The sequence below is a fragment of the Passer domesticus genome, chromosome 10, assembly GCF_036417665.1.
Source record: "Passer domesticus isolate bPasDom1 chromosome 10, bPasDom1.hap1, whole genome shotgun sequence".
Classification (NCBI taxonomy): Eukaryota; Metazoa; Chordata; class Aves; order Passeriformes; family Passeridae; genus Passer; species Passer domesticus.
The window spans coordinates 36,605,722-36,631,818 of NC_087483.1; the positions used below are offsets into that span (position 1 = coordinate 36,605,722).

The window sequence follows — 26,097 nt, forward strand, 5'->3', positions numbered from 1 at the left end:
CCCAGCAGTTTAAATACATGCGCAAGATGTTTCACCCCTCTGAAAAGGAACATTGTTTGGTCTGGCCCAGTTCAAGATGCTGTAAGATTTATAAGAACATAAAACAACAGTTGCTAACTTGGCACTGTTGTGCTGTAGGGGAAGGACTATGGATCCACCCAAGAACAGAGCCCCCACCTCAACATAGGAACAAAACACAGATGAGATTAATTAGCTCAATAACAAAGTAATCTTAATTTTGTGAAAAGGTGAGAGAGATAAACCTCATTAAAAAAAAAACAAAACAAAACACAGTTTTCTAATGGTCCTACTAGAAAAGTCTTACTAGAAATTTCCTCCTAGGAATTTTCTTCTTAAACTGATTTTCTCAGCCACTAATTTCCTCTGCAAGTGGCAACTGAAATATAGGGTCAAAACCACTGCTAAGCAACTCAGCATTTACCCCTCCAGCCTCCAGTTTAAATCCATTAAAACGAGTCTGCATTTTACATATATTTTAGATGGAGTGGTTAAAAGGAAGAGGAAGAACAGGAATATGTGCAAAGTAAGTATTCATGCCCCTGGTTTTAACACATTTCTGTCACATTGTCCAGCAGATCAGCAATAACTTTCTCCAACTGAACCACAAACACAAAAAGTTAAAAACTGAAGACAGCACTGTTAACAAATTGCAGATGCATGAGACTCATCCAGAAAGACCTCACAAATCAGCAATGAGAGGAAGAGAGAGCAAATCATGCAGAAACTATTTAATCAATGAGTAAAGACAATTATAACATCTGTTAATCTTTTGTGTAAGTTATAATTAGATGCTGTGGAGGAGTAGCCTTTAAGGGGGAGGCAGGGAATCCTTTAACATCTGCTAGAAGGGCAAACACTGTGCAATAAATGACTTTAAATGCAATCAGCAAAATGAGAGCTGAGCAGAGTTCACAAAAGGCCTGTATAAAAACAATAAGGATAAGAAAATATTTTGCCAAAGGTCAACTCCTGCAGCACTAGAGCCTGAATAATGAGTTCTAGTTTATAGTCCACATCAAAAACAAACGTGATTGTACCTCTGAAAAACAATTCTTTTCTCATTTGTGTCATTATAGCAAAAGCACATGCTGCTGCTGTATATCACGTCAGCTTAATGACTTATTAGGGCTCTATCTATCAACCTTGAACAATTCAGAATAAACAGGTAGGTGTGATGTATTTTAAAGGCCAGAATTCAGTCTGATTAGACTGACACAGAACTGTGCTGCACTGTAAAAGTGATGTGATTCTGATTTTAAATAATTAATCATTCAATAGCTTCTAAAAGATCTAATTATTTACTCATTTTGCTGTTGAAAACGACCATATGCTCTAAGCTGTTCCTCGCTGAAAATGTGAGTCCAGGAGGGAGGTATTTTATCTAGTTTAACACGGCCCTCTACTGGCAAAGTAACCCCCCAAAATCTTACCACAATGTACCATTTTGTCAGATCATTTCAGAGCAGCAGAAAAGAGCCTACATTTTACAGCAGTCAAATCTTAGAAGATAGAATAGATCAGAGTTTTAGGACTTTGCATAAATTAAGTCATCACTTAATCTCTCCAGAATTCCCTTGAGGAGAGCATTACTTCCTTTCACCCACCAGATGCAGCTCTGGCCATCAACAGAGCACTGAAGAAACGAGCCAAGTGCTCATATCTAGAGGAGTAAGTAATTTTAGAAACAAATGCAATCCTTCTGCTTGTGTCAAGTTGTGCTGTGCTCCTCAAGGATTGCCACTGCTTCCCCACAGGACTGATGCACACATGTGATTGCAGTTTGCACAATTAGGTAATATTTAGTACAGGCAAAACAAGCATAACACAGCCCAGCTGCCAAAAGGATGCCGTTTGAAACACAAATGTTAACTACCACCAAAAGTAACTTCACTGCAAAAGAATTCCTGCTTCCTTCTTTTCTCCACCATTGCTAAAAATCCACAGTGGTGATTCAATACAGCTTCAATCAAAGTGAAGCAGACAATGAATTTTGCCTCTGTTGTTGCATGTGGTAATTAACTCTTCCTTTTTGCATTATATCTGAGCAACAAAGAAACAAAAGGATACAGTAAAGTATTGAATTTAACAATTTAGATAACGATGAATCATAATAATCAATTAGCATTGTCAAAGAAAACAACTTGTGACATGTATTTGATTCTGTCCAGACCTATTGTGTGCACACACTATCCAAGGCTGGTTTGGCTCTGAAAACAAACAGGGTTGTCCTGTGGAAAGCTTATCAAACATGCAGTTTAACAGTGGCATTTGTTCTAGCTGTGTGTCAATATTAATAGACCATATTTCAGCAACATAATTTTTATCCACTGCTTTATAATCCAGCCTGCTTTTCAGGGTCTGCATCATTCATAGCCCATAGGCAATGTCACAGCCCGTTGCCAGAAGCCATTGCCACTGTACAAACCCCGTTTATCTGATCCACCTGAATGCCAAGCAATGGGCACAAAAAAGATTTCTCAGTGCTTTTCACATAATAGCTATCTAACTTTTCATCCTGAAAACATCATGACTAATTCATGTAACCATCAGGGGAAACCTAATGTAATTCAGGTTCCTGCATGCTGCACAAGCAGTATCAGTAGGCAGTACAGAACAGAGCATTACAAGTGTTAATGGCTCATGTTCTATTTACATTGTACATTTATCCTGTTTTAGTCATAAAACACCATATTACATGCTTTAATTTCTGAAGGTATTCTGGCAGCTTTGGCATAAATTTTGCTTCAGCATAAGTGCAGTCCTGCCAGGAGCTGAACACGTGCAGAGCCACACACGAGCTGCAGAGCATCCATATCCAATCCTGCTGCATTTGGCCCTGGCTGCACCGTGCTGAGCTCCTCAGCCAGCTGAGATTCCCTCTGACACCTTTGTTCCCTGTCTTTTATCCAGCCCCAATCCCACTTGTCAGATGATTACAGGCTGGAGTCTGCTCTTATTCCATTTCTTTTCAGATGGTGAGAAAGCCCAAAGAATTGACATTCTCTTGGCAATTGTCCCTCTTAATGCCATCCCAGAATATTATCAGATTATACTCTGTATCTTCGGGCAGACTTCTCAGGAAAAATTCAACTAGGGGATCCCTTGGCTGAAAAGTGAGCTCAATCTCTATCCTAATTTGCTGCATTGGTATATAAGAAAGAAAATGTAAATGTGAGAAGGAAAATGCAAAAGAGGAAAATGAAAATTGGATGCCCACAGGCTCATCAGGTTTGGAGTGTCTGCTTCTGCTTTTAAGGGAATTAGCTGAAGATTAGCTCATGACTAAAGTGGAACTGTAACCTCCTGCTTTGCATTTACTGGGGCAGGATTTCTAGTTTCATAAATCTAAGCCCACTAAACACTCATACACAATTCATGTACAAAAAACATTACCATAGGAACCCATTAAGTTTTCTTTAAAAGCAGTAAAATTCACATTTTTCAGATTAAAATTTGCATTTAAAAGTAAAGTGAGAAAAATAAGCGGAACCTGAGTAAGGACTTTTATTCTCACTTTGTGCTAATTATTTTGAAGATTTCAAGGACTTTTTATTTGCCAACAATATCTTTGTAAACTTTGCATATATACAATCTCTACAAATATACAAAGAGATCTATACAATCTCTTTGTATATTTGCTAATAATATCAAGTAAACTTTGCAAGTGTAAATTGTGAGTTCACAACAGTAGATCATCTTTACTGGCCACAAGGTTACAGAGGAAAGGAAAGACTTGCTCTCAGGATCACTGATAGGGATCAAACCCATTCCATCTCCCCAAAGCAAAGGCTCTATCAACTCTCTGCTCTTCACTCCTGCATTTGGTAGAAGTTTCTGAGCTCAAAAACATCTTTTAAAGAGTATATAAACTTTTTTTAATATTATTTCTGAAAAATGAGGATGAACACCTGAGGAATAAAAATATGCTCTTATTTACACACCCATTTGAAACACCAAAAGCCTTTGCCATTCCCATGGTATTAATGCAGGGCTAAATTTAGGTTGGTTCCCTCCACCCCCCAGGAGAATATGCTTTCATTGCAAAGGCAGAACAACAGCTCCTGAATTGCACAGTATCTCGACATGCCAAGCCATATTATAGGATCAAAAAAGAAGAGCTGGACAGTTTTGATCTGTTGTAGAAACAGGGTCACTTGAGAGGGGCATCTGCAGTTGTTGCCCCTCTGACCTTAATAAGAAGCCCCAAAAAGTCTGTTGCCGGATGGGACTGAGAGGCCTTGTAAATCAAGTCGGTAGCAAGCAAAAGAAACCAAAATGAATAGTGATAATTCACAAGGAATCCTTCAATTCCTATCTGATTGATTTGCACTCACTTACCCTCACACACTTGCCAATCATAATTTTCTGATTTCAATCCTCAGAAATGTGCTTTGTCCTCACAAAGACAGATCATTAAAAAGAGGTAAACAGTAATAAAAGTTCCTCATACACAGTACTGTGATTAGGTTACATCCTAGAAAAAGCCTCTACAACTGAAATTACAGTAATTTAGAATGGGCTTCTGGTGAAAGATTGAAATGAGAAGTAAGAGACCTGGGTTTGTTACCAGCTTTTGAAGTGGGTAAACTATATTTTAATAAACCACATCTATGGACCAGTTTACTCCTCTGTCAAACACAGATAATTCCATGCCAACCACAGCTAGTTGTCCCGAAAATTAGTTAATCTCTGGTCAGAAACACAGGTGTGTCCTACAAACAGCAGGCAGCACAAAGTTTTTTCACAGCAGCTACCAGAATGGTAGTTTTTTTTGCTCTGATATTTCAGGATGCGATGTGATTCCTAACATAAACACTCAAAACAAAAATTACAGTTTCTCATATAATTGAGAATTCATTCTATCCAAAAGGTATCAGATTTCAAAGCACTGTATGATTCTCTCTTTTAAACTTATACACCTCCAGAACCTGAACAGGAGCTAAAAGTGAAAAATAATCAAGTTGTATTTGAAATAAATGCCTGCATAAGAAACAAAATAATTTTTAAAGACAACTGTACTAAAAACTACAAAGAATTTATATTAAAATTCAAAATAATCTTAAATATTCAAATAAATATAATTAATTATAAGAGAACAATCTTCAGACGGTCCAGGTTTTGTTCAGTTAATGACAACACTCAAAAGACTTTTAAGAATCTTAAAGTTTCATCACTTAAATTAAGAGAGAGGCACTTCAGTGCAATCTCATACAAACAAAAGCCAGAATGAAGTTTTCATTTGTCCTGAACCGCAGTCAGATGCATGGCTGTAATTACTCCTAACAACTACATACTTGCCACTCTTTTAATTAAAACAAAACTACAAATAGCAATGCTGACACACTCCTAGAGAAAATAAGCTTTACAGAGATGATAAAAACACCAAAAGCCTTACTTGCAGCAGTTCAGTCAAAACATGCCAGCCCTGGAGAACTCAGAACCGTAAGAAGTCTTTGCAGTCCAGAAATTCTCTTGAGTTTATCCAGTGTTTATTTACCAAGCTTTAAAAGTCTGTGGTTAGAAGAACAGAGTTAGCTTTCTACACCCTGCGCAGCACCAAAGTCCTTCAGTAGCAGCAGACATGAAGTTTGCTGATAGTTGGGTTTGCTGCTGCTATGTAGTTGCTCAGTACTTGTAAATACAAGCTCTGTGGACAAAGTCCCAAATGACATCACAGGCAGCTGCTTATTGTTGAGTCTTTATTAACCGACTGTCAAAAAAGAAAAGCGAGGAGGAAAGAAAAGCCCAAACTATCTTCCCTGCTGCACAATTTGCATCTTAGTAGGAGTTGCAGTGCTACATATATAAATACTTCTGTTTACCCAACTGATGTTTTTCTAGAATGAATAAACAGTGTTTGCTGGGAAAGCAGAAAAGTAAGAAAGACTTAAACAGCTTCACCACGTGAAGAGCACAGGGAGAAAAAAAAAAAAGCCACCAGTGCTGCCTTTTTCACAATTTCACTTTGACTGCCTTTTTCACTGAATTATCCTAATTCTTTTGTTTATTTAACAATAGGGGTGAAAACCTGCCTGAATTTTAAAGCACAGAGCAGAGGACTTGAGCAGGTTGAAATTAAAGTTTCAACTCACCCCAAATTTGAAAAGTTACAGAATTACTAAGATCTTTGCAAGACTTAAGACAATTCAACTTCAGTAACAATGCACTTTGAAGAAAATCCTCTTACTTTCCAAAGATGAAGATACAAGAAGGCAAGAAGCAGCATCAAATATAGTTATTCACAAGGTGCTAGGGGCATAAATACTGACCTTTCCTTCCAGGAGGGGAGGTCCAAGCCTAAGGAGCGCTGTGGAGCTCAAACACACACTCAGCTCCCACGGGCTACTCACTGGAGAACTAGTCCAGCTCTTAATGTGAATCTCTGTCACAGAGTTCCTGCTGAAAGACAGGGGCTGGGACTCTGTGCCTCAATTTCTCAGAAGTCAGTCCTTTCAAGTCAGAACTTCAAACGCTGAAAGAGCACCAGCAAGGCTTGTGACAGACTGAGCTCTCTTATCTGTGCACGTTTCCACACGAAGGGTTTCAGTATTGGAAACACCTGGCCACTCACATCTAAACACCCTAAACTGTTCCACAAACAGCAAAACAAGCGAAACTTGAGCTCAGGGATGAGCGGAAGCCAAGTTTTCACTGCTTTTTTAATTGCTACACATAAAAGCCTCAACCCAAATTCTGCCCTGTATTTACAGAGAGAAAACCAATCTTGGGTCAGATCCTCAGTTGCTGTAAATCAGGCTAGATGCAATTACACACCTGAACAAGAGCAGTCAGCTGCATCTGAAATCCTGCTTTTAGCCTGAAAGAGTGCCATTAAAAACATTTGTGTGACCTTAATAACAGAGTGCCTGGTTTTCTTGGTGTTTGCCCTGAGTGGCAGCAATACCCTGCTGGCACTGTGGGGCTGAGTTCACTGCAACTGCTCATCCAGGCAATTACTACCTCTGCCACTTGCTGCCTCTAAAATATAAGTTTGTACTTTTGATGGAGATCTTTTGTAAATCCCCTGCATTTATTCCTGTGGCTAATCAGCCTGTAGCACATGAGAAACACCACACTGTGTAACTCTGGGTTATATTTACCTCCCTGGCTCAAACACATGGGGCTGTGTTCCTCTTCTGTTACACTCAGCAAGGTATCTTTCTCATTAAGAGCTTGCCAGTCTGATCCAGGAAGCCTTCAAAATACTGTGAGGATGAAGTGGGCTATGGGAGTAATAAGTACTAACACATAATATTGAATTAGATCCACTTCAAACCATAGAGCTTTAGTTCCAGCTTCACAGGGGCCATTTAAGCAAACATGAACAAGGCCCTGTGCTTGGATACACAGCTCCAGAAGGCTTCAGATTTTTCCATGAGAAACAAGCCCATAAGATCAGTAGAAGAGTTAGATTTTGCTTAAATCTGTCACAGATTAATAGTGAGTTTTCTAAGACAAAGGATGAAAATAATTTTTTCTCCTGCTGTTAGAAGTAGTTATAAAATTTCAAACACATTGAAGCTCTCTTGATGACCAAGCTGGTTTTCTCTGAGACACTAATGCAGACAAACACGTGTAGAAGAAAGGAAGAGAGTGTAGAGTCATAAAAGAAGGAAACCACTAATTGAATTGAAAAAACTGACTGCCTGATGAAATAAAAAGGATGAGCCTTAAGGAAAATTACAGAATTTATATTATTTAGCAAAATTTAGCACTTAATTTCCTAGGGTATGTTAATGCATTTCCAGGCTAAGCACACCTGAGTGAGCAGGACCAGGACAGCACACACACGGCTTACAGGTCTCTGGTCAGGCAGAATTGCAGACAGTGACTTGAGTTCCTGAAAGCAATTTTTTTACTTTTTCAGAAGTGTGGTTATTGCAAAAATAAGTGCACAACAAAACAAGTACTGAGATTTCTGGGCTTAACCAGTGAGTTACTCTTCCCAAGAGGAGAATTGCCATGAGGGTGGACAAACAGATTTTGCATTCTTCAAATTACAGCACTTATTAAGGGAGTGGCCATTAGCTCACTCTGTCAGTGCACTTATCCATCTAATTTCTATTCTAAGTCATAAGATATAGCTGCTGGCTGTGCAGATACAACTTATTTTTGGCAGGAATGCCATGACTTTTGGTAGAATAAAATTAACAGCAGAATTCAGTCCTTGACTAGCTGCAGGTTGAGTGAAAAGATGAAGAAGTCAAAATCATGAGCGGCAGTCATTGCTCCTGGCCTGGCTGAACTGATTCTTGTATCTGAGGAAACAATTCAGCTTTGTACTTCCTTATTTTTGATGAGCAGACAGGTAAGATGAGACATTACAAGGTGCTCTAAGTACACACAAATATTAGGAAAGCTTGACAATTAACCTGTAACAGTATGGCCAGGATCTCTTAAAGACCCCATGTCTCATACTAACATAAAATCCATGCTACTTGAGGTTTATTATCCACATTTGACTCTACTTTGTTATTAACTTAAAAAGTTCCTCCTCACTGAAGAATCCAAAACAAGGGTATCTTCTTGGAAAATGCAGTAGTTGGCTGGGATTGAGTCACCTAAACTGCACCTTTACTGAAACATGCCAGAATCCCTGAACTTGTGCTTGCTCACTTTTTACCAGCTCTGGAGTAGAAAACAGCTTTACTCAGGTGTCTCAAGGTTCAGTCTCTCAGCACAGACACCTAAAGCTGCAGCAGAGGTGGTCAGCCCCACAGCCTGCAGAGTTAAAAGGCAGGTGGGAAGAGCTAAGAGCATTTTCCCTGAGGGATGTCCCACTGTGCTGAGAGTCCAGTGTGGTTCAGTGCAGCCTCAGACAATCAGCCCGTGTAAAACCTTGTTTTACTCTCTAACTACTGCTGGGGCAAGGACAGACAAGCTGACAGGCTGAAGAGCAGTTTAGTCTAGGGCAAAATTGCAGGATGTTAAAATCCCAACAGATTGTAATATGATAGAATAAAAAATCCAAAACTGTTATATTTTTATCTCGCAGTAAAGACTTAGATTACTGGAGCACAAATTTGAAAAAAAAAATTAAACAAATTGTAGGCTGCAGTATTTCTCTTCTTTGGAGTTGCACATGGTTGGAAGTGTTGAGCTGGTTCCTAAAATACCATGGAAATTTCTCCAGAGTATTGAAGAGGAAAACGTTTTTTGAAAATTACTATTATGCTCACTTGTACCAACACAGGTAAGTACGTCTTACAAAACATGTACCTACAAGGATGTGAGGTATCACAAGTTAATACAGTAAACACCTTCCTGGGGTAGCTGGCCAAGCAGATAAACAACAGACAAGTTGAAAAAAGTGGAGAGAATGAAAGGAAGGGTGTGAGGGCAGCATATGAATCTCCTCAGATACTCACTCTCAAAAACTGGCCTTCAGCTGAAGCAGTTTGATTGGCTGGTACGCTTTTGATCACAATGATAATTTGGTTTTTAACCTTGCTAGGTGATTTTTCAAAGCTTTTTACCTCCCCTACATGTCAAGAATAGGGAAAAGGTCCTTAGCAGGTTTTGCTGCTGGAACAAACAATAGCTTTCTCTCCTCTGTCACATTTATAAATTAAACTTCAGAGAAAGCAGCAAATAACATATAACAACAGTAACTGTGTTCAGATGGGCCATTCTGATACATTCTGCCACATTCTGCCATTCTGCACGTTGGGGATATCATCAGTCTGCTTTGTCCTTACCAGTTGTGCTCTCCATGCCTGGCACTGCCATGCTACCCTCTCCAAGAGCTCCCAGACAGCTTCTGTAACAACCCACATCCTGCTCAGCCCCTGTCACTCCTGCAGCTAAAAAATACAATATTCTACCTCCTGGAAGAGCATCTTATAAGGGAAACATTTACTCTCACGTCCCACACTATGGGAAATCCTGTCCATAAGTGTCAGGATGAAGCCTTGACACGCAATTCTGACACATAGGAAAAGGAAAGTCTAAAATGAAATGTTTAATCTAGCCTTTTCAGATGAGCTGAGAGCTAAAATGAGCATATATGATTGCTCCTGCCACAGCAGCGATTTCCAATCAATTTCTAAATCTTTTTCAGTTCCATAATTTTTGCTTCAGTAGAATTCTATGAAAAGCATTCATTGGAGAAAATTGATGGGATGTCTTTAAAGGACATTGCCTTTCACTACAAATTGCCTCATTGTAAAAGATGATATTAAGCAAATCATAAAAAGTTTGTTTTGAGTGTTTGCCACTTGAAACTGGAATCAGTATGCAGGAACTGAATTTTTGAATTACAAGGGAACTCAGAAATCTCAGAAATATTGTAAATATGATTACAAAATATAAGTACATAGGACTGGCTCTCCTTAATTCCATAGGTTTGAGTCATTACTCCTTCTTTGCCTTTCCTGTTGTTTCTGGAATCAAACAATTGATTCAACCACCAGTGACCTTATCCAGAATTAATTGAAATCAATGGCATTAGTGGATTCTGGAGCAGGCCCAAAACCAATGTATGTTGAAGGGCTTTTGTATATCCTTAATCACACGAGTAAGCCTCTGAAAATTCAGATTCCAGTGGATCCTCTCATTAAATCAGTTCTGCAGTGTTTAACTTCACATATGGACAGGGGTCCCCTGCTGGATATTGAAAGTGGTCTCTATTAGGAGGAGAAGGTTATTCCCATAATCTATTTCTGATGAAAGCATGTATTTGTACAGGTGTCAGTGATCCAGCAGGGCTGGCAGCTAATGGCAAGGCTGACTAATTTGCACTCTGCTGCTGCCTCCTCGGACATGTCGCTGTGTGTCAGCAGCAGAGGTACCGCCTTGTGAAACACACATTCCTCCGATGCAAGCATCTGGCTTCTTGGCAGCCAAGTCGTGACAGGTTCTGCAGCAGCTGGGATGGCCCCATGCTCTTTCAGATGGTTAAATAGTCTTGTTTTCCAGCCTAGCTGTTTGTTTTCCTGCTGCACTCCTGGACGGAAGCCCATTCGCCCCTTTAATCAATGAACTGGCCGTGGGATGGGAGCAATCAGCCACATTTCTGTGCATGTCAGAGCAGAGATTTTTGCCCAGAGATTGCCAGCCCTACAGCCCTGTGCTCTTGACTCCATCCTTAACCTTGTCCTGCTTCATTCTGACACCTAACACACCAACATTCAGTCTTCCCAAACTAAAAGCAAACACTAGAACAGCATTCTTCATCCCTTACTCATAGGATTTCCTGGATTTCATAGCTCCTGCTTTGTACAAGAGACAGTATTCAGATCAAATAAGAAATACAATTTATTTATTTCAGATGGCATTATAAACTGTCCTCCCATGTGCACACACCAGATGGAGATAAGAATCTGGCAGGCAGGTTTAGCCTTACACTGTGTGGCACGGAAGTAACACAATAATCTGATATTTTCTTCAGAGAAAATTCCATAAATCTGAAATAAATTTTATTTAAATTGCCTTTAAACATATTATGCAAATCCACAATGTAATGAGCAGTTCTGAGTAATTCCCTCAAATAAATGAACACATGGCACTACTAACACCTAATGTGATAGCACATTATTAAAAAGAAGTTCTCACAGGGATACCACAAAAATCAAAAGCTGTCATCTGCCTCTCAGCCATTTGTAAGCCACCTCCACCTTTTCACTCTAAATGATAATATGTCTCTCCTTTTTTCCTATGTACTGCTGCTTGTGGAGGGAAAATAAGTAATGAACGGATTTGGACAGGCTACATTTTCCCCTGGCAGGGTTTTACTCTTTGCTCTTGTGCTTACCATCTGAAGCTCTTTCCATGGGGTACAACTACTCTTATTTCTGCACTCACCAGAAAAGAGAAAATACACAAAAAGGCCAATTCCTGCCCCTGCCACAGAGAGAGAAGGGAACAAATCTTCCCTGCCATCTCCCTTCATGTGTTCCATTAATGGCTTGATGAGGATCTAGTAAGATGATCTATCCTATCACCCACCATTTGCCAAACACACACACACACACACACACACACACACACACACACACACACACACACACACACGTGCTGTTAATCAGTTCTAGTGGCCAAAATGATGCCTGTGGACACAATACATCAGTGTCACCATGGGCTCCAACCACACCAGGCCACACATATCCAGACCATAACTGACACTCAGCAACATCCTGTCCTAAAGGAAGTAAGAAAAAAACAGTCCCAAACCATTCTGAGATTTGTTACTATAACTTAAAGCTGTCTTTGGGTCTTTCCATTTCATCTCCAAAGCAGGGCAGGCAAGAATTGCTTCCAGCAGATGACATAGTAAATGAGAGCTGTAACAACATGCCTGGTTTTAATACCATACAATTCCATGCTATGACACACAACATAAATTGATAAAAACCATCTCAATTTAATGAATGACTGTTATCAAGAAGAAGTGATCTGAAATGCATTGCCAGTATTCTGGTCTCTTAACACCTATAAAATCTGCAGAAAGTTGTTCCATGTCACAGGTAAAATGTTCAAGGGTTAAGCAACTTGCTTAAAGGCCAAGAAAAGACACCAACAGATTAAAGTCTAGGAATTACTGCTCCAAGCACTGTCAGTGGAGCTCTGGACAATACCATGAAATCTTACCCAAAAGTAACTCAGTACAAGTCCTCAGGCCTCTCAGCTCTCCTCTGGAAAAAATCCTGGGTTGTAGAAAGCTGTACTAATAAACAGCACACACACTGGGATTTCAACAGTATGCTGTGATTACAACTAATAACAGCTAGCAAGACAATTTTCAGGACAAGAGGCCAAGTGTCTCTGTGAAAAAGATGATGGAAAAGCACAAAATTATTTTTGTGAGGAGAAAGTTTTCTGAGTCTTCCCGCAAAAAGAAAAAAGCCTCCATCCTGTTCCTCTGATAGAAAGGGACAGGTATATAAAAAAAAAGCTGTTCTGGTTTACCACACTGCCTTCTCTACTACAGTGCTGAAGATTTTATTGCACGCTATAAAGAGAGGAAAAACTCATCTTGTAGTCATATAAACACAGTGAACAACACATAATAAGTATCAATTACTTTTGGAAGTTCCAATGATAGCTTCAAACCCCGAGGATAATTTCAAATGGTATGACAAAGACTTCAGTTAGATTAAAACATCAAAAGCAAACTAGCATTCAAAACCAAACAATTTCGTCTCTGCTGAGGAAGTTACAATAAATTTTCTGAACTGGCAGATTTCCCTCCTAGCTGTTCAGCTGTTCCTTTCCCACAGGTAAAATAAGTCAATCTGTTTGAGAAGACAATTTGCCACCCAGCTTACTTAATGCCACACATTAAAATTAAATGACTGACTAATTTTGTTGTCAACGAGCTGTTTTAATGGGAATTCATGGTTAAAAGAAACAACCCCAATAGGGAAATAAAATCAGATGATGCTGACTTCCATGTGAATCAGATCTAAATAAAATAACTGTCCAACTTTCTGTCCCTTTTTACATGGAACTTTTCTCAAATCCTTCAACGGGTCCCTACATATATGTCTGTCCCTGTTTAGTTTAATCCCACAATCCAAGTTTGGCTCAGTGATGTCAGAATAAACACAAACATGACTAACAGAAAACAATAGATCTGTGACAAATTTTTGCTCATCTGGAACTGAACATGATAAATTCTTGTAGCATACCAGCAGGCCAATGTAGCTGCATTTTCCATTCCCCTGGTTCCAGCATATGTGGCTGTGGAAAGTGCATGGCAGTGGTGCTGGGTGAATTCACACAGGGCTGTGCAATGCTTTGCAGAGACATCTGAAGCAGCTTAAAATAAGTTACTTTTGTTCTGGAAAGCAACTTGGCCACGTTAGTTCCCCGCATGAAGGCCAGCCCAGGAAATACCCTTGGCAGAGGCCTGAGGGAGTGTTGCAGTCCTGCCCCAGCCCAGGAGCAGGTTCAGAGCCAGCTGAGCATCTCCACACGACACTGCCCTACAACCACAGAAGTATTAAAAGGGTTCATTTTGCTTTCAGAAAAAGGCAGGAAAATTCTTCATCTTCACAGTGTAAGTCACAACCTGAAAAAGCTTTCCTACTCGTGGTGTGAGCTCATTTGATTCATCCTAAAACACTATTCTTAACTGAAAGAATAAAAATCACTCTGAGGTTGAGTACCACCTTTGAAATTGTCTGTGGGAGCATGAAGCAAGACTCACCCTTTCTTTTTGATAAATGAAGGGCTAAGGCTCAGGCCACTTCACTGGCCTTTGCCTGCAAAGGAGCAAAAACCCAAGTGCACACTGACCAGCACTGCTGGGGTCTGCTCCACATTCCCTGGATTTCAAATAATCTTAGCAATTCAGGTGAGCAACCCAGCCCGTTTTCAAAGCCCAAGTGCCATGCACTTAGCTGTCACACAGTCACGGATATACTTGTATTAATAACAGGGATTAGCTGCTACTAGCCGGAATCACTTGCTTACAATATTTGGAATATCCTGAAAATTTGAAGCCTTTACAATTTTAACTCATATTCTTGCTCTACTTTATGTTCTAGGTTGCTTTGCTGAATGATTTGGGTTAAGTCTTGTGTGTTGACCAGAGGTCACTCATGGCAGACACCTGGAAGGGCTTCTCTGACATCTGCCCTGCCTTGTTCTTCTTTCCTTATCCCTCCAAAATTACAGATTACAGCAGTTCTCAGCATGCAGAAGTGTATCTCACTCTGTATGAGTGGGTGTTATTAGTATTGTTTGTGTGCTGCCACAGGTAAATGAACAATTTCAAGAATTCTAAATAAGGCCCATTGTGCACAGTGTCTCCAGTTCATTTCAGAGCTCTCCCAAATATCCCAGAAGTCTGGACAACACAAATTTCTGCTGTGCTCTGGCTTTGGCATATGTCTTTTAACAGATGGAAATTATTGTTATGTAGCCTTAGGTCATATCAGGATCTCTTTTTGTTTCTCTAATGAGGCCCAATTAATACCTAGGACTTTCTGCCATTCAAAGGATTTTAAAATATCAGGATTTCAGCCAGAACTGTAATGCTGATGTATGCTTTTATGATATAATCTAGCTGTAATTACCCAAACCAATATCAACATAATAGTCATTCTATAGGAAACTTGGGTATTCCACTGTATTCAAAAAATGCTTACTCTAAAAGACTTTTCTCACTCCCATTGCAGGGTCAGCATTTCACCTTATGTGAAGTATAGTTGCAAATTAGAGAAATTAGAGTAATTATATTGAGTTAGACAGGCTTTGGGCTGGTCTCCATGAAGGTTTTGCTGCAAAATAAGACAGGACAGGACAGCTATCACTCTGGGCAACCTTACCATGTAGCATTAGAAATATCTGCACTGAGAAGTGGTGTAGAATAGCTATTTTGTAGTGATTTACTGCACATTTTGTAGACAAAACCCTAAAATCGGCTTTCTATTTTTAGGGCTTATGCCTTTCAGAAGCTTTTACATAAAATGACAGCAATGAAAAACTTTACTTTCAAAATATTCACAGATTAATACTCAATTATAGCTTATTCAGCATGCAGGTCCAGGGTTACCACTTGCCCTGAAAAAGGTAATGAAATTTTTTAACTTTTACTTAGAAGATTGGACAGAATATTTAACAATTCTGGGCAAATGATAAGATGACACTGAAGTTTACAGTTCAGCTTTTTCTCTTTCTGTATCTGCAGCACTGGGAACCTCCTGGAATAACTCTCAGCATCTTTGCTGAATCCATAGGACTGTTCACTAACTGTGGTTACCAGCTGCTGCCCAGCATACCTGAAACTTTCCACCAAACTCAACATCCTGACCATCATACTTGAAACAGATTAAGACAGAATTCGATTGCCCAGATGCATTACAAAAGAGAAATTTACAACCAAGACTAAACTGAATGTTATTAAAATATGGTAAAAATAATGTAAATAAGCTGGGTATCTTCTTTCCCCTCCTCCCCTTCTCTCCTCAGAAATATTCAGTGACCAGATAGCTGGCAAGATAAACAGTAAATGACACTGTAACTTAATGGGGGCTACGTACCAGAAATGGTAAATAAAATGATAGAAGTTGCTTTACTATTACATGGTATGATTTTTAAAAATATATTTAATTACTACTGTCAGAAACTGCACTAAAAATAGGTTACTGAGCTGCATTTTTTCTACATGACAGATAAATGTAGGAATGTAGCATTCTCAAGGAACTGTTTGTACTAGGCACTGTATTTCCTCTCCACCCAGCAGAACTTCCAGAAGAACACCATATGAATTTTGCAAGTATATCAAGGAGATAATAGTCACCACAGGCTGTAAAACTGGAAGATCATAGACATGCAAGTATATGCAGGTGCTACAAGCAAACTACATTTTCTTCCTGCCAAAAAGGCCTCTCTAATCTCCAAGCTAGTGAAAATGTCCTCATGGCTCCAATATTTTCCCTGCAGCCACAACAGTTTTTTTTAAATACATATGCAGCCATTTGATTTTATCCCCTAGAAAAATAAACCCAGCAAGTGACAGTGTCCATCAACTCCCTCGAAGGTTACATACATTTTATATACTTCTTGCAAATTAGTCTGCATACTCAGGTTCTCTGTAGTTATTAAAATCCTACCATCTCTTCTCAAGAACGAGAAGGAAGAATGTTGATTTTAGCTATTCAGGCATATCTCTCCCTAAATTGAGTGGCCAGTCAAACCATATGGGGACATTAAATGACTCCAGGTCACTGCTTTACTAGATCATCCCCACAGAGTGGGTTTAGTTCAGAAATGTTTGGTGTCAGGAGCTGAAACCACAGCCCGTTACGAGACACCCCGTGTGTGCTGGGGTGGGGCTGTCTGACACCAAGGCACTCGAGCCAACACAATTTAATTTACTCAAAATGACAGCATGGTCATGCCTTGTACACCTGAAAGATGGCCCTGCTTCCGTGGGGAATGGCAGTGTTTGGTGCTATGGACTAAAAAGCATTTGTCCCAAACAATGCCAAAGCAGAGGCGAAGCAGCGCAGCTCCAGTTCTGACTCTGCTGTCCCACGCCTCCTGGCCCGGCTGGGTGGCACTTGGCTTCTCCAGAGAATGCCATGAACTCACCTCAGAATGATTAATGCCACTTCTTCTAACTAAGATGTATTCATTTTTTACACATGCCTACAGAAAGCTGTTGTCCTCAAGTTGTCATACTATGGAAGTGTTTTTGAGGAAAACAACACAAGAAAGGCAACAGCAGAGACACTTCCCAATGTTCACCTGGAATATCTTCCATCTGAGTTTGTCAGTGCTCAAGCCATCTAACCAGCCATCTCAGCTTCACAGAAATCTTTTCTGGGAATTACACAATAACCAAGTGCCTGCACATTACCACAACACTTACTCCTTGCTCTTGAATTTAAGCTTTAATTAAAAGTTTCTACACCTTATGCCTGCAAGGAAAATTTATCAAAACACAAGCAGAACATAAACCTTCAACCTATATAAAGCTTGAGACAACAGCTCAGAAATTCTGTTTTTCCTCTTAGCATATCACTGAAATGAAATCACAGCATTTCCTAAAGGCAGCTTCACTGAAAACACCGTATTTTTAATAAATATTTAAGTGTAGTTCTCAGGGTATTTTTGCCACCCTTCCCAAAGCAGCCTACAAGATTTTTGCCTTCAGCTTCGCTGTTTTTCCCTCAACAATCCCAAAAGACAACCTACACCTTTTTGCTATCTAAAACATATTTAAAAGCAAGATATTGACAGACTACAATAAATTGTATTGAGCAACAGTATAATGATTTATTTAGCAATGCTTTCCAACAGGCGTGTATTGACACATTTGCTTAGGCAAAATGTCCTTCTTTCCAAAAAAACTGGAGCTGCAACCTAGAGTTTCAGGAAAGGTTGCAAGAGTTTGGGGCTGGGCAAGGACCCCCATGGGGGTACAGCTCTTGCCTCACGTTTTGTGTGCCACAGACACTGGCACAAAACTGCCTCGTGTCCATGTATTTGACACCACAATTAAAAGCTGACAGAATGACTGGTAATGTCCATGGAATCCGTTACCTTCCATGGGATTTGGGCATATGTACCATGAGCTGCACCACACAAAGCACCACCAAAGGAGAAAGGCCACCACAAAGAACATTCCTGAGCAAGACCCAAAGCCAAAGGGCAAACCTCACTCTGCTTGTGACTCATCCCTGCCATGCAGTGCCATCTCAGACTCCAGAACAACAGTTCCCAGCCTCCAGGAAAGGCAGACAGACATTTCAGTCATGGCACACTGCGGAGGCCATGCAAACCTGGGTTTGTTCCAGGACAAAACCACAGAAGCAGTGAGGCGTGGCCGTGATTTCACAAATCCACAGTCACTCATGTCACAGCTTCTCTTTCCACTGAGCCCAAAACTGCACAGGGAGCTGTCAGCAGCCAAAGTCCCTCTCCCCATCCCAGGAATGCTTTCCCTCCTCCTCCCCTGTTCCCTATCACAGCTCAGGGTGATTCAGCTCAGCTCCCAGGAGGAAAATCATCCCTGCTGCTCATGCACATGAACTCTGTCTGTCCACAATGATACACATGCACTTCTGAGAAACCTCAAAAAGGAGAGGAAGAGAATCCATGGGGAATGGTAGGACAGAAATGGACTGGCACACACAGCCACAGCTATCCTGCATTAAAATGGAGTTACATCCATGTGGGTTTCCAGGAAAAATGCTGCTATAGGATCTTCCATTGCACATTATTCAGTGCAGTGAGGTGTGTTGTGCTTGCACAAAGTTCCCCCAAACTTCTGCATATTGGTTTTGTTCCTTACTCTAATGAAAGATATAAAGCTATTAAACTTACTTCATACAAAAACAAAATTTATCTTCTATACTGAGCCAAGAGTACTGACACTGCCACCCCACTGGTACCCACTGAAGAATCTTATAGTCGGCTACTCTTTTGCACAAATCGGTTTTAAAGTCTCAAACACCTGTGCACTGTCACAAATCTCCAACATTTATGGCTTCCAGTCACTCACCTAATAACTGTAAAAGTGCCTTCGTGGCATTATATGGTTAAAAAGAGGAAAACAAGGGGGAATCCTGTGTATCACCACTTCTCCTACCTTAACTGAATGCCAGAGATTGCCCTTTACTTCCATTTCTCTTCCTTCACTCCTGTTCAAGTATGAATGATAGCATCCAGTGGACATACCCCCATGGGAAGAATGGAGTTGCCTTCACCACAGAAATTCTGTTCTCGTGAAATGCTCAAAGCTGCTAAGCATCCTTATAACACACAAGTTTCCAGTTCAAAGGATAGTGCTCTGCCTCCACAGCACTCAGCTCCCATAGTGGTGCTAAAAAAAGGAATTTGGCTCAACTCTATCTACACACTCTGCCAGAAACAAAATGAAAAAAAAAAACTACCAAACTCAGTGGTCCTCACTCCTTTCACTGTAAATACATTTTCTAATCCAGTGTTCCAAATCACACATTCATGAGCTGGTTGAGCACAGAGCCTGATAAGTCCTGAGTCATTTAAAAACTAACATGCATTGATAAAAGATCAGTCTAGGAAATTGAAAGGTTTGAGCAAGTGGGAACAACTTCATTTTTCTGTTAGGGCAGTGCTTTGTTGCATATACAGACCTGAACAGCTCTGGAACCAAGGCTGGTGCAAAGATGGGAATTGAACTGAAACATGAGGAGGCTCTTCCCACTGCTACCGGCACTTAACACAGCTGCCATCAAAGAATGCCTCTCACCTGAATTTTTTCAAGACACAAAAATAAATTACCACATGAGTCACCATTTCTTGGTTTCTTTCTGAACAAGAGCACACGCAAAAATTTTATAAACCACTTTGTGTAATACTTTTTCTAGTGTATTGCCAAAGACCCAAATTACTAAAAAAGCCCACAGGCCCTGGCAATGCTGCGTGGTAGGGAAATGTTTGTATTTTGAGCTTTACAGCTCTACTGACCAAGATGTACTATTGTAACCACTGAACTCATCAGGGGATTAAAGAGTTAATAAGAACATAGGAAACTGCACAATTACATAAAGTACAATCTGTCACTTAGATATTGGAAATGGACTATGAAGATGCCAGTATAAGTGCATGTACTTATATACAGAGAACATTTTAAACAGTTGACCATGATTTATACATGCTGCAGCTGTCACACACACTATTTCTGACATCCAAAGAGCCTATGCATACTTTCAGTGGAAGAAATTTCTAGTTATTTGCCATTTTGTAGAACTGTAAATCACATAAATGCTCATATTATTACCACGTGCTCTGACAGTTTGCATCAACAGACCATCTTGGAAGAATTACAGTGATGAATTATTGACAGTATCTCATATAGCTGGCAAACATTTATTTGAAATGCTGTGGTACAGAACCTGCCTCTTTCCGATCTTGAGATTGACCCTAATGTAAACTACAGCACACAACAGATCAAAAAATATATAGCCTGGCTCTCAATTTGTGATCTCATTTTCATCATTCAATAGTTCCCATAAAGATTGTTTATTATTGATGTGAAATGCTGGAACCAAAATATCCTGTAGCTGGAAGCTGGAAGTCTCAGTAACTGAGTCAGTGACTCTTCTGGCCTTCCCTCAATATGCTTTATTTCTTCTATTGAGTAAACAAACAGTCCCGTTCTGTAATGACAACATGAGCCAGGATTTTCCCATATTGTTTTGACAGATGTTGTCAGGGGCTGATTACAAAAACCTGTACACCTAGATATTTAACTGCTGTGATATTCCATAATATAACTGAACTACATGCAGAATAAACTAATGTCATAGGAAGCTCTGCTAATGAAAAGCCTCTATGGAAGTTAAACTGCAAAATAATTTTTTCAACTGCAGCAAAACTATTTTTAAGGGTACTGGAGATAAAAACATGTTATTTGGTATATTGTACTAATAGGGCACAGAAAACAATGATGGATTGATTACAAAAGCACCTTACTGTTTGCTTCAGGTACCTTGCAGGGAAAGGTCAAGTCCTTTTCCAAAGTCTCAATAATCCAAAACCCTCGGCCAGCACAGCCAGACCAACTGCTACTTGGCTCAGTAAATTCAGTCAGAATTTAATCTATTAATTATAGTTTTGTGGTCTGTTTTTACAGGTAGGTGGAACATGCATCAAAGCTGGTGGGGTTGAACTATAAGCAATTATTTTAAAGATTTTTCTGGGATTTGTATTGCAGGAGGTTGGGAGAAGATGCCATTTCACTGACCCATGCATTAAAAAAAAAATAAATAAAAGTAGGCTGAATCCCCACTACAATGACACACAGAATTGTGAAACAGAATGATTTTCTATTACCAGGTGTTAATGTGCCCTTTGTAACTGCTAAAAGGAAACCCAGACACTGCACCATCATGGGTTGTCTTTTGAATGCTACTTTTCAGGTCTGTAGCCCCCCCGGCCCTGACATTTACTTGTTAAACAGATCACAAAGTGAGTACCAAGAGGACAATATTTTTCTAAGCTCAGGGAGAACGAGGGGACATCACAGTGAGGGTATTTGGACAAGCCAGACACTGTTTTTGCAAACCTGGCTGACTACTAATTCTGGAAATTAAAAACCCAGAGCTCTGTATTATTGACCAAAGGGATCTTACATCATTTTGTCAGTGCAGAATGAGACACTACACAATTCATGTGTACAAAGTGTATTTCCTCACTACTTCTCTAGATTCCACAGAAACAGACTTGCATGTGCATACAGACTGAGGGAAAGGTTGACAAGAGATAAAAGGGTATCAACACTACACTGCACATTTGCAACAGTTGAATCCTTATGTGGTTGGTTGGAGGAAAATCCTAACTAGATATGAGCCAAAAACTCTAAAAATGTTCAGTGATCAAAAGTTTTCACTACTCTTACTAATAAAATACTTCCTTTCCTAAAAAGAAAAAAAAGATGTTTGGGGTTTTTTTTAGCTGTAGAAATGTATCATTTCATGGCTTTTCTTCTGTAATTTGTCTTCAGGTGTGTTAAACAAGCCCAAACCTGAGAATTTTGCATTTTTTTCTATTTAGAAATAACTTTAAATGAAACCTACAACTGAAAAATAAAGGTTTAATTCTTCACCAGTGTGAAGAAAATCTGAAATCTATTGAATCAATATAGTGCAGTTAGCATCCAGAAGAGGTTTAGGTGGGATTTAGAATACCTCAGTCTTTCCAAGGACACAGGTCAAAGTGACAGGCTTACCTTCATACCAAGGACAAGACCAAAGCCCATTCTTAACCTTGCTAAATTTTCCAGTGATTGTCATTAGTACTAGACTGATTTGATAGAAATCTCACAAAAGTGAAGGCAATCTTCTCAGTAATCATGTTTCTTTTCTTAAAACCTTCACTTTCTTCATACTAAATACATATAAAGAGCATTTTTCCAACAAACACAGCACCACCAATTTGAAAGCAATCCCTGCCTAGGACGGATTATGAACTGTCTGTCATCCCTCTGTGCCCAAAGTAGGGTCAATAAGTCATTCTTGCCATCCACAGTATTATGTAAGAAATTACAAAGGGGCCCTATTTAGATGACCTCCTTTTTCTGTTTCATATTCTAATCGCCCAGCTAAAAAGAACCCGTTGTCCCAGTGGAAGCTTTAGGAGCAGCACTGGGCGAGCTGCGCATACAGGAGCGCTTTACACGTGCACTCTGACCTCTCTTGACACTGCAGATCCTTTTCCAATTTCCAAAAGTTTCCAGGAGGAAGCAGAAGGACTCAGCCCTGTCTGTGTGATGTCTCAGTGACATTTTGCTGAGATGATAGTTCACTGGGATTTGCACATCTGAAAGTCCCTCCAGGGAGGCTTGTGAGAGCTTCAGCCTAACCTACTTTCAGCACTCCGTGGAGTAATTCTGTTCCAAGAGCCAGCAGCCACTGATGGCAGCAGGAAGATGCAAAGAAGTGCAAAGGGACCTCAACCCTATAGAACCCAGTGAGGCCTAAAAGCCACTCATAAAAATGAAACACCCCCATGAAGTTATTGAAAATTGAGGTCTGATTTAAGGAAAGAAAGTGTATTTTGGGGGGACAGTATTATTGAACTAACACAAAACCAAAAAACAGGTATGCCTTAAATGAGAGTCTAGCAAAAGCCTTATTAAAAAAAAAAATTAAAAAAGCAAATTTGAAAAAAACATATTCACCCTCCAATATCTTTGAAATCTTTTGTGCTTCCAGCTAAAAAAAGGTGTCATTTTGAGAGATACGTGATGACACTCATAATATTTCTAGCCATAGGATACATTAGATGATTGGAAAGCCAGAGTCAGGCTCGGTCTGGTTTGCTCTGTTACCTGAATTCCAGACCTGAAGCTGTGGCAGAGGAGAGAGCTCTGCCAGCACATTCATGGACCTGAATGAACTTTTTAATGGTGCCTCCACAGACAGAACAAATTGTGGGTATTTTCACTTCTCTCTTATTTTTTCCCTTGTCTCATACCATAGAGTCCTGAGGACCATCTAATATATTAGTTTTTAAAGGCATCCTCCTTTCAGGCCTCCTGAATCCAATTTAAACTTCAAACTTTAATTAATTTAAGGGGGATGATACCTAGTACCCCAGTGAAGAAAATTAAGAGTGTTAAATCCATGTGATTCATTTTTCAGATGAAATGAGCACCTCTAGGAAATAATGGAATAAAACAGATCCCTAAAAACCAAAACAAGTAGGTATCATCTTTAATTCAAATACATTTGCACTGTTCTGGTCACCTTCAGTGATTATTACTTCCTGCATGCAAGAAGAGCCATGTAAAGCAGAACCAGTGGGTGAAGGCAAGATGCCAAGGAAGCAAAATAAATAAAAAAGGCAGGAGAATTTCAGCTCTAGTGACAGAGGATGATGTAGCACTACTGATTGTACCACCATCCTCCCAGTGGGTTAAGCACAAATGAGGACTGACAAAGGTGAGGTATCCTTGTAGCAGATACACACATGCTGGGCCACAAGTGCTTTTCCCAAAGTTTGGCTGTGTGAGTGCTGATTCCAACCCAGCCTTGCTGCAGTCAGACTCTTCAATCCTGACACATAATGCAGACAATTTATTTTATACAGTGAGCAGAGGCACACCTCTCCTTCTCCCTCCCACACCTGCCAAACCATGTCAGAGGAATACTCCCCTCAAATTCTCTTCCATTAAACTGTAACTAATAGGGCTGGCCATGGGGCTGCAGGAAAGCAAAACAGTGATGTTGCCACAATAACTGCAATCCAGTTGTTCCAAACAAGAAATATTGTAACTCTTCAAGGCTATCAATGATTCTAGAAAATAAGTCCAGAAAAACCTTTGCATAGTTTAATGCACACTGTTGATGACTCTTCAGTAAAACTTTCTGTACTTTATACACAAAGGTCTACAGATTTATTTCACATCTGTATTATGTTATTCTTATAAATTTGTCATTTGAAATTATTTTAGGCATAATGTTTACAGAATTATTTCAGTAAGAAAGCTTATTGCAGAGGGATTCTAGCTTTGACTGCTGAAACCACTTGGTCTAATCATTTATGGGAGTAAATAAATGTTATGAGACTTCATGGAGAAACTATTATCCAAATTACTGAACAACAACAGAAAAGCCTTTATTATGTTCCAGGAATGCATTTCTGGCAGAGAAAATAACATTTGTATACAATGTCTTTTTATAGATTAGACAGGAGAAAAATGCCTGCATTGATGTACTGCAAACTGCAGAGATTTTTTTTCTTTCCTGAAGAATTACAAGTGACATCAGTTTTCAAAATTTCTGAGGAGAAGAGAGCACACTTTGTTAAAAGAATTCCAGCTTTTTTTTATCCTGCTAAACTGTGTACTAAGACAAACTTTCCCATTGTTTATTGTTTGCCAGGTCATGGCTCTGGTGTAAAGAAAAAGTGCTTTAAGCTCTCAAATATTCCTCCTGAATAATTATTTTATTGTTTTCTATTGAGCAAAGTGGCAAAATGATCTGACTGAGATCTGTAACACTGTTTGCCAGGGACTTGAAGCCTTTGCCTGCAGTGCATAAAATAAAACTGTGAGGTCTCAGCAGACTGTTCTTAGGGTAGTTATTCCTGGATCATGTTGGTTCAAGCAATCCTCTTCAATTGTCAAATATGTTGTACAAAAAAACTAAGCAGTAATCACAGTGATTCTGCAGAGGAAAATAGCTTATAAGATTTTCCCAAGGGGGGTAAGAAAAAGACATAGTGTAGAGGAGAAAAAGAAAAGATCCAAGATGTTGTTATTTTATAGTAAAACTCTAGAGAATTCTACTTATTCTTCCCTTCATCACTCCATAACTGGCAGAGTTTTGGGCCACACTACTGAAATTCTCTGACCCACCAAACAAATCTTTGCTCTGAAATAAACCTGAACTTCTTTCCAAATTTGTTGATTTTGACTGTCAAAATATTAGTGCTGGAAGCAGCAGGAGCAGCAGCCAGGCTGGGAGGGATGAAACCCCCTGGGGAGAAGGACTTTAACCAAACAGCTGCAGTACCACCATGGCAGTTCTTGTGTGTCCAGCACCTGCAGCATGAAGCTGCATCCTCTCGGTATTAAACAAAGCCCAAATGAAGCTGCACCTAAATTCCAATGTCTTAAATCACATTAAAGAAGAAGTTAGTCTCTAAAGCCATCTCAGGATGTCACTCAAGCATATTCTTGGATGACACCAACTTCACAGCTGTACTGAGGCTCAGCTAGTAAGTTCAACAAATCCCATATCCAATGATTAAAAATATAAGTATTTACTTATGTTTGCTCTGCTCTCTGCTCTCCATCTCCTCTTATTTTTTTTTCTTGTGTATGAACGAAATAGTCTTGTAGAGCAAAAAATCCCTCCAATTAAGTGTGCTGGCATAGAGATCAGCCTGCTGCCTTGCAGTAAATCAACAGCTTTACCATTAGAGAAAAGAGAAAATGTCTTTGATCACAGCACAACCTGTGTGGAACTCTCAGTGATCAATGAAAGAAGCACCTCATTACAGATGCTCCATCAAGAAGGAGAAGTTAGCTCAGAAGATGAGATAGAAGGCAATCTCAAAAAGCCCATACACACTTCAGAGTAAGAAATTGGGTCCTGAAGAAATTGTAGCGCATAGCTCATGTTGCTAGAAAGG

At 39.7% G+C, this 26,097-nt stretch overlaps 1 protein-coding gene across 17 annotated transcripts in view; it reads right to left on the reverse strand.

Annotated features, from left to right (window-relative positions):
• NCKAP5 (NCK associated protein 5) overlaps nucleotides 1-26,097 on the reverse strand; it is a 454,622-nt gene that overhangs the window by 345,214 nt on the left and 83,311 nt on the right. For 6 of the 17 annotated variants that reach the window (XM_064435180.1, XM_064435181.1, XM_064435166.1 and 3 more), the window contains exons 1-2: nucleotides 6,291-6,809; nucleotides 5,417-5,532 (exon numbers count right to left, since the gene is read on the reverse strand). The exons of 7 other annotated variants lie outside the window; for them this stretch is intronic. The gene's annotated coding sequence lies outside the window, so the exon portion shown is untranslated. 4 more of the 17 variants (XM_064435168.1, XM_064435170.1, XM_064435173.1 and 1 more) reach the window with 4 other exon arrangements.